We start from the raw sequence: 7903 nt of genomic DNA, 5'->3' as shown, positions 1-7903 counted from the left end.
TTTTTTTTAGTTTAATTTTCTTTGTGAATTCAGATTATGTTCTCCTTGTTACGCTGGAACCTCTGAAAGCTACTGTCCATTAACGACGTGAAAAGACCTTTCCATTTCTACTGTGTTCAAAGAGATGGTTGCCAAACTGCAAAAGTTTTGATGTTCCTAGTTAACCAAAATGAAATCTTTATCCCCACCTCTTGTATTCTCTTCCTCATATCTTAGTGTCTTATTTCAGTGCAGCATGTTACATCTGCTGCATTAAGAGTAAGATTCTCAAGAGTTTTATTTTTCATACTATGTGCTTCATTTGTCCCCAGTCACCATGTGTATTTTCTTAGTTGTTCCATATTTATTTTACTGACAGTAGATGTGATTCATCATTCTCTGACTGGAAATTATTACTAGGTCTTTTTTCCCCTCGTCACAGCGTGTAAAAAGGACTAAAATGATGGTGTTGTCTGAGGAAGAGAAACACATACGGACGGGGGAGAGGGAAGAGCAAATGAATCAATGACTTTAAAGAGTGGTGTAACTTACATGCGTGATCTAAGGGCTGGTCTATACTTAGCCGCTAGTTCGGCGGCTGGAAATCGAACTTCCGGGTTCGATTTATCGCGTCTGGTCTGGACGCGATAAATCGAACCAGGAAGTGCTCGCCGTCGACTGCGGTACTCCAGCTCAACGAGAGGAGTACCGCGGAGTCGACGGGGGAGCCTGCCTGCCGCGTGTGGACCGCGTCTGAACCGCGGTAAGTTCGAAGTAAGGTATGTCGACTTCAGCTACGTTATTCACGTAGCTGAAGTTGCGTATCTTACTTCGACTTGGGGGGTAAGTGTAGACCAGGCCTAAGTGTACTGGAAAATAAGTGTAAGGAGTAAAGTGGTGAAAATGAGTGGGCCAGTCTGGCATTCAATGTGTGTGCAAAATAAATGTCTCGTGCACACCCAGGCTATGCCTCCACTGGAGTTTTAAGGTGAGGGTGGACTGGACCAGTTGTAGTTTTACTGAATCCTAGAGGAGAACCTAGAGCCCATCTCAACCAGCTAAATCAATTTTTCAACCCGCTCTATTCCTAAGCCATGTGCTTGGAAGCAGAGCACGATGGCCAACTCCTGCTTCCCCTTCCTTGTGCAAGTAATCACTCTGTCTTCACTGGGGCTACTCACTTGAGTAAGGGAACAGGATGTGTTCCACTGTTGACCAGTCCACAAGTAGGATAAACTCTTCGATGGGCTGTTGTCTCAATAATTTACCACTCATGTAGGGAGATTCAGATTCCTTACAAGTTCCCTAACTCTTTTGGCCAAAACCCTAGGGTTCTTCTGGCGTATCTGAACTCACCTACACAGTGCTTCACCATCTACACTGCTGTTTATACCTGTGCTAGCTGGGCATGCAGTGTGTGTCCTCTACACACCACCATAAATGGAGACCTACCTTAAGAGACATAGCTTGGAACATTCAAAGGAGTTAAGTGCCCAAACCCGATTGGCTGCACTTCCTTAGGTTCCTTTGGAAATCCCAAACTCTTGCCTGTTTTGCTAATCCAGAGGGATCTCCCTGGACGTCAACAGAACTGCTCACTCGGCAGGTAGCGATTGATCTATCGGGGATCGATATATCGCGTCTCGTCTAGACGCGATATATCGATCCCCGAACACGCTCCCGTTGACTCCGGAACTCCACCAGGGCGAGCGGCGGTAGCGGAGTCGACGGGGGAGCCGTGGCCGTCGATCCCGCGCCGTGAGGACAGGAGGTAAGTCGAAATAAGATACGTCGACTTCAGCTACGCTATTCCCGTAGCTGAAGTTGTGTATCTTACATCGACTCCCCCCTCCCCTGGTGTAGACCAGCCCAAAGAAAGCGGCCATTGAAAAGCCTGACCCCAAAGAAGCTCCTGGAATATTTGGAGTGAGAAACACTATCTGTTTAAGGGACTTATCCGGCTCCCATCATTGTAGTCTCTGAGCACCTCACAATCTGTAATGATTTAACCTCACAGCACCCCTGGGGGGCAGGGCAGTGCCATTATCCCCATTGAAGAAATAGAGAATTGAGACACGGAGATCCTAAGCGCCTGATCCAAGGCCTCCCCACAGCAGAGACTTGCTCCTAGGTCTCTCAGCTTCTAGGCCAGCAACCTAACCCCAGATCAGCCTGAACCAGCAAGACGTTTCTAAAGAAGATGGATTTTTTTATCTTCGCGTCCCAGTTCGTGGCTCATTATTTAAAACATCCAGCCATGTCTGAGGTGACCTAATGCTAATACTGTGCAGATTTACAGTTGCTGACTTCCTGTTAACGTCAGCCGCGTATAAATCAGCACAGAATTTGGCTCATTACTCAGTGGTGCATTCCCTCTTCGTAGGTTCTTTCTGGACAAAGGCAGGTTGATTTGGATCGCCTGTGTTTTCGCCTGTGTTGCCTGCTGACAACATAATGTATTATTCACCTGCCTGGTTTGCGTCCATCACAGTCTGCACGCCCTCCGTACATTAAATGTTAATTCATGAAAGTTTAGACACAAGAGCTGGCGGGAGGATGACAATTCTCTTTTGCAGCAACTTTCGAGGTTTGAAAGTTGGTCTCCACGTTGGAATGAAAACTTCTGAACGTTTTTACTTATTGGAATGGTGTCAACGTGTCCATTTTCTGGTTGAAACCTCCATATGAAATGTTGTAGGGGTCCACAAATGAAAAAAGTTTGAAAACCACAGCTGTAAAGCATCAGTCTCACTCGCTGCCTCTGACAAAAGCTTTATGGAAACAGCTACATTTTGTCAAAAATGTTCCAACCAGTTCTAGTAGACACATCACTGAGAGTGGCTGGGATGGGTGCAATGGAGACATCTAGTAGTTAAATCGGTGCATGTATGGTGTTACCTCTTTTTGACTCAAGCAGTTAGCTAGTTTTCAGGGTCTAGTGGGTTATTTCCATTAGGAGGAGAAACTGCTGATGGAGTCAGGTACTTCTTTGATGCAATCCTATTTACGCACAAAGTCTTGTTTCCCTGAACACAGCAAGAATCAAACAGCAGGACACAGTTACAAGCCTCTTTCGGTCAGCACTCAGCCCAAAAGCTCTCTCTTAGCTTTTTCTCTTGATCTTGCTACCAGGGCTTCTCTGGCTGTGTCTGGAGCTTCTTTGGTCCTTCTGTGTGTTTCTGTTGGTTGTTTCTCTCTCTCTCTCACACACATGCGCGCGCACACTCACACACACACACACACCCCTCTCTCCCTCCCTCCCTCCTTCCACCAACCAATGCCCCAACCCCTGCATTCACTATGTCAGTCTCTAGGGGAAACCCCTTGGGCCACCTGGCTCAGCTTCTCCTCAAGCCTTGCCATGTGCCTGTGCTTTAGGTGGCGGCTCCTATTGTTTCAGAAACCTGGGTCCATAAAGGAGCTTCGTTGTTTCTTACATTTATCCTGAAAGAAGGGCAACGGTTACTTCCACCACTTCAGTGGGGTTTTACCCAACCTCCCAGCATAACTATAGCATCGTCCATTAGGCTATGGATTTTTGGTAGCCTATTGTTCATTTGTGGTAGCCAGAACATTATCAGAGGCAGAGCAACATGCATCTTTCTACAGCACTTGGCCTAAAGCTACAAGTCCAGTGGATTCATTAAATGTTTATTAAATGCTCAACAGCTAAGTCTTGGTGCACCTTCACAGACTACTTCCACTGTCTGGGCCCTGACGAGGACGGGTCATGGTGGGATGGGCAGGTGTCTGGTAGGAGCTTGTTGAGGCTAGAGAGAGGGAGGAACTAGCAGCAGAAAGACAGGTCGACACAGGAGAGAGTCTGAACTGTGCTGGGGGATGGAGCAAAGGGAGCCAGAAGATTTGCTGGGGACATAGCTCAGGGGTGGGATAAGGCTGGCTAAGCTTCAGAGACACATCTCATTCTGGGGATGCTTATATATGAGCAAATAAAAAAACACAGTAAGAGACCCCAAGAAGTGCCACTGGGGCTAAACAACAAAGTTAAAGAAGCAGTGAGAGACAAAAAGGCATCCTTTAAAAAGTGGAAGTTAAATCCTATTAAGGAAAATAGAAAAGAGCATAAATTCTGGCAAATGAAGTGTAAAAATATAATTAGGAAGGCCACAAAAGAATTTGAAGAACAGCTAGCCAAAGACTCAAAAAGTAATCGCAAACATTTTTTTAAGTACATCAGAAGCAGGAAGCCTGCTAAACAACTAGTGGGGCCACTGGACAATCGAGATGTTAAAGGAGTAGTCAAGGACGATAAGGCCATTGCAGAGAAACTAAATGAGTTCTTGTCATCGGTCTTCACGGCTAAGGATGTGTGGGAGATTCCCAAACCTAAGCCATTCTTTTTAGGTGACAAATCTAAGGAACTGTTGCCGATTGAGGTGTCAATAGAGGAGGTTTTGGAACACATTAATAAACTAAACAATAATAAGTCACCAGAACCAGATGGTATTCACTCAAGAGTTCTAAAGGAACTTAAATGGGAAATTGCAGAACTACTAACTGTAGTTTGTAACCTATCATTTAAATCAGTTTCTTTACCAAATGACTGGAGGATAGCTAATGTGATGCCAATTTTTAAAAAGGGCTCCAGAAGTGATCACAGCAATTACAGGCCGGTAAGCCTGACTTCAGTACTGGGCAATCTGGTTGAAATTATAGTAAAGAACAAAATTGTCAGACACATAGATGAACATAATTTGTTGGGGAAGAGTCAACATGGTTTTTATAAAGGGAAATCATGCCTCCCCAATCTACTAGAATTCTTTGAGGAGGTCAACAAGCATGTGCACAAGGGGATCCAGTGGATATAGTGTACTTAGATTTTCAGAAAGTCTTGACAAGGTCCCTCACCAAAGGCTCTTAAGCAAAGTAAAGCAGTCATAGGATAAGAGGGAAGGTTCTCTCATGGATTGGTAACTGGTTAAAAGACAAGAAACAAAGGGTAGGAATAAATGGTCAGTTTTCAGAATGGAGAGAGGTAAATAGCGGTGTTCCCCACGGGTATGTACTGGGACCAGTCCTATTCAACATATTCATAAATGATCTGAAAAAAGGGGTAAACAGTGAGGTGGCAAAATTTGCAGCTGATACAAAACTACTCCAGATAGTTAAGGCCCAGGCAGACTGCAAAGAGCTACAAAAGGATCTCTCAAAACTGGGTGACTGGGCAACAATGGCAGATGAAATTCAATGTTGATAAATGCAAAGTAATGAACATTGGAAAACATAATCCTAACTATACATCTAAAATGATGGGGTCTAAATTAGCTGTAACCACTCAAGAAAGAGATCTTAGAGTCATTGTGGACAGTTCTCTGAAAACATCCACTCCATGTGCAGTGGCAGTCAAAAATGCAAACAGAATGTTGGGAATCATTAATAAAGGGATAGATAATACGACAGAAAATATCATATTGCCTCTATATAAATCCATGGTATGCCCACATCTTGAATACTGCGTGCGGATGTGGTGGCCCCATCTCAAAAAAGATATATTGGAATTGGAAAAGGTTCAGAAAAGGGCAACAAAAATGATTAGGGGTATGGAACAGCTTCCATAGGAGGAGATATTAAGCAGACTGGGACTTGTCAGCTTGGTAAAGAGACGACTACGGGGGGGGAGTATGATAGAGGTCTATAAAATCATGACTGGTGTAGAGAAAGTAAATAAGGAAGTATCATTTACTCCTTCTCATAACACAAGAACTACAGGGTCACAGAATGAAATTAATAGGTAGCAGGTTTAAAACAAACAAAAGGAAGTATTTTTTCACACAGTGCACAGTCAAACTGTGGAACTCCTTGCCAGAGGATGTTGTGAAGGCCAAGACTATAACAGGGTTCAAAAAAAGAACTAGATAAATTCATGGAGGATAGGTCCATCAATGGCTATTAGCCAGGATGGGCAGGGATGGTGTCCCTAGCCTCTGTTTGCCAGAAGCTGGGAATGGGCGACGGGGGATGGATCACTTGATGATTCCTTGTTCTGTTCATTCCCGCTGGGGCATCTGGCATTGGCCACTGTTGGAAGACAGGATATTGGGCTAGATGGACCTTTGGTCTGACCCAGTATGGCCGTTCTTATGAGTGAACCCAAACCTTTGGCATTTGTGAAGGTCTCCATCCCTGAATGCCACGTCTCCACGCCCCGCCGGCCCAGGCTCACCCTGCTATCAGTGGTGAGCACATTGCCGCTCCCAGGCACTGAGGCGCAATGACATTCGCATGCCAAGCCTGGGCTTTGCAGAGCCCGGTGCAAAGGAAAGGGTGAGGGGGCCTCGAGCAGACTGGGACTGCTTGGCAGGGGGAGGATGCTCATTAGGGAGATGGGAAGGAGGGGGGGACAGGGCACTTGTCATGTCTGTGGTAGTGTCACAAGCAGGGAGCAGACGGACAGGGAAGATTTCAGCCCCTGGGAGGGGGTTGGGACTGCGCAGTTCAAAGGAGGGGGAGTCAGGCCATGGAGAGGGGGATGAGCTACATTGCATGCTGGGACGAATGCTGACAAAACAAAGGCCTGCCACAGTGTGGCTGCACAATTAGGGTATCTATCTAGGGCTGGCCCTGTTAGCTGAGAAATCCCCAGGGAGCTCCTTCTTCTCTCGGCAGCATCCTCTCCTCACTGACTTTCAAAGCACGCTGCTTTGGTGTCTTCAAACAGCTCTGAGCTGAAAGCAGCTGGGGTGGTTTCACGCCCCTCCTCTTCCCCCAACCAGATGTATTTTCTTTCTGCTGTTTTGCCCTTTATTGATGGTGTGCAGAGCTCTGCTTTCACTAAGGGCAACTGAAATGCTGCTCCTGACTGCGATTTTGGAGGTGCCAGCTGATCAATAGGATAGCGCCAACGTGGTCCGTGAAATCGCCGGCTCTGCACTGGGCCATGTTGTGCAGGATCTAAGCCGGCAGCTCAGCGATCCAATCAGACCTCTCTCCCCAAGGACCTACTTCATGGGGCAACGGCTGCCTGCAAAACTTGTTGTTACTTGTTTGTTTGCTGGTTAGTTAAATAGGTTCGTTGGGGACCGAGTCTGATCTCACTGACGACAGTGTGAATCCAGAGTAACTCCATGGAAGCTACTGGAGACAACTCGAGTTATGTTGCTGCTGCTAAGAGCGGAATTCATCCGTTAGATAGTTGTGTAGAAGCAAATTCTACCCTGCCTTGTATCCCTGGCCCCCTCTCTGTAAGCAGTGGGGTTGCTTAGGGCAGAAGTTATCATTTGGAGTTCCAGGGGGAGGGATAGCTCAGTGGTTTGAGCATTGGCCTGCTAAACCCAGCGTTGTGAGCTCAGTCCTTGAGAGGACCATTTTAGGGATCTGAGGCAAAAATCTGTCTGGGGACTGGTCCTGGGGGTTGGACTAGATGACCTCCTGAGGTCCCTTCCAACCCTGATATTCTATGATTCTATGATGTTTCAGAGGAAGGAACAAACAACTAACCCTTAATGTACCTATTCAACTGTACAATCCTTTGGAGTGGTGGGAGATTCCTTTTGAACGCCCCCCGCCGATCAGTGCGTGCTCTGCACTCTGGAGCAATCGAACTGGGATTCCTGGTAACTTTGGCCAGGTCTACACTACCGCGGTAGTTCGACGGCTGGCAATCGAACTTCCGGGTTCGATTTATCGCGTCTGGTCTGGACGCGATAATTCGAACCAGGAAGTGCTCGCCATCGACTACGGTACTCCACCTCAGCGAGAGGAGTACTGCGGAGTCGACGGGGGAGCCTGCCTGCCGCGTGTGGACCGTGTCTGAACCGCGGTAAATTCGAACTAAGGTATGTCGACTTCAGCTACGTTATTCACGTAGCTGAAGTTGCGTACTTTAGATCGAATTGGGGTGTTAGTGTAGACCAGGCCTTTGTGACTTGGTTTCTGCATCGGACAAGGTTCTTCTTGGAGGTCA

Source organism: Terrapene carolina, unplaced genomic scaffold (assembly GCF_002925995.2).
Source record: "Terrapene carolina triunguis isolate 2854851 unplaced genomic scaffold, T_m_triunguis-2.0 Scaffold35022, whole genome shotgun sequence".
In the NCBI taxonomy this organism is placed as follows: domain Eukaryota; kingdom Metazoa; phylum Chordata; order Testudines; family Emydidae; genus Terrapene; species Terrapene triunguis.
Note: the sequence above shows the minus strand (reverse complement) of the source record.